Source organism: Acomys minous (assembly GCF_964271855.1).
Source record: "Acomys minous genome assembly, chromosome: 2".
NCBI lineage: Eukaryota > Metazoa > Chordata > Mammalia > Rodentia > Muridae > Acomys > Acomys minous.
Window position 1 is genome coordinate 16263949 of NC_140484.1, and position 1977 is coordinate 16265925.

Below are 1977 nucleotides of genomic sequence, written 5' to 3' on the forward strand. Positions count from 1 at the left end.
GCAAGGCCTCCCAGATGCCGGGATTACAGGTATGTGCCGCTACAACCATCTTTGGTTTCTGTAAGTACTTCATCGTCTGACCCAAACTAACTTTTGTAAGGACTTAAAGCAAGTTTTGGTCATTTTAAATCTCCCCAAACTACACAGAAACAAGTGAGACTGCAGCTTTAAGAGTCAACATAACCACTCAGTACATTTTTTTTTAACAGAGCAATGTACCTGATGTAATGAAAAGAAAAAGAAAAGAGCTGCAACAGATAAAAGACCTCAGGAATGTTCACCGAGCTGACACTACACTGCATTCATCAATAGCTGCACCTTTTGCCAACTGTGGCTATGACGTCCTGGACAAGAAGGGTTTCCTGTTTAAGCTGCAGTGACTTTTCTGACTGTGGATCATCGTTCCTTCTGTGGCAGATTTTCACAGCTCCTCTAATGCATCGGGGACGACTGTCTCAAAGTATCAAAGTCACCTGCAGCTTTCCTGACATCTCCTTGCTCTCTCTCCTGGTAAGAACTGTAGCCTTTTTCTGCCTTTTTTTTTTAACCTTGTGCTACCATATCCACCACTTCCACCACCAGATCCATAACCACCACCATAGGGACTGCCTGAGCTTCTTCCATCAGAACTGCCCCCCTTAATTGACTGCTGTTGTCCATAATTTGATTGCTGTTGTCCACTGTAATTTCCAAAGGCATTACAGTTCCCACTGCCACCATAATTACTTACCTCCACCAAAATTCCTCCTTCACTGTAACCATCATATCCTCCTCCTCCTCCACTGTATCTACCAGCTTGGTTTCCATATCCTGGTCCACCACCACCATTGCCTCCTCTACTACCATAACCAGGACCACCACCATAGCTGCCACCGTCATCTCCAAATCCATTATATCCACCACCTCTGTAACTACCTATGCTGCCACCACCTCCACCACCATAGCCTCCTCTTCCACCAGTTTCCACCATGACCAAAGTTACTTCCACCACCTCCAGAGTTTCCACCATAACCCATAAAGTTGCCAGATCCACCTCCACCACCTCTCTGTGATCCAGCAGGCTGCATCTCTTGTTTAGAAAGAGCCTTTTTCAGTTCACAGTTATGCCCATTAATAGTGTGGTATTTCTGAACAGCAATTTTATCAACTGTGTCATGATCATCAAAAGTTACAAAAGCAAATCCTCCTTTTTTCCACTCTGCCTGCCTTCCTTAACTTCTATGGTTTCGATCTTGCCATACTTTCACAGTAGTCTCTCAGGTTATATTCTTCTGTACCTTCTTTAATACCACCAACAAAAATTTTCTTCACCATTAAATGGGCACCAGGCTTTACAGAGTCCTCTAGAAATGACTCTCTTTGGTTCCACCACACGCCCATCAACCTTGTGTGGCCGAGCACACATCGCAGCATCCACCTCTTCAACACACGAGTAGGTCACAAAAGCCAAAGTCTCTGGAATGTTTTGTTTGGGGATCTCTCATTACCACACAGTCTGTAAGTGTGCCCTGTTTCTCAAAATGTTCTCTTAAGCTATCATCTGTGGTTTCAAGGCTCAGACCACCAACAAACAGCTTCCTCAGCTGCACTGGTGCCTTTGGAGCATGGCCCTCCATTCTAAAACTGGACTCACCTCTTCCAACTCGAGTTCAATATGGGCCGAGAAGAAGAGCACACTCAGTACTTTTTAAATGTTGGTATTACGTGGCAAATCTGCTCATCTTAACAAACTCTCTTCTGTGTATCTAGGACTTAAAACACACACTGAGAGAGCATGTGATAATGCACAGACACTAGGCTGGCACTTAAAGAGGGGCAGTAGGACAGAGAATGAGTTCAAAGCATGTCTGGGTTACCATCTCAAGGAAAACATAAATGAAAATCAAAACAGCTGGGTCTCTAGGTGAGAGAAGCATGGGAGAATGGGGAAATAGAAGGATCCAGAGGGTCCTAGAAACCTACAAGAATAACATTATG

At 44.4% G+C, this 1977-nt stretch overlaps 1 pseudogene across 1 annotated transcript; it reads right to left on the bottom strand.

Moving 5' to 3' along the window:
* Positions 1-223: 223 nt before the first annotated feature.
* On the bottom strand, positions 224-1977 carry LOC311581699 (heterogeneous nuclear ribonucleoprotein A3-like; annotated as a pseudogene). The gene has a single exon. The product of its transcript is annotated as a heterogeneous nuclear ribonucleoprotein A3-like (transcript).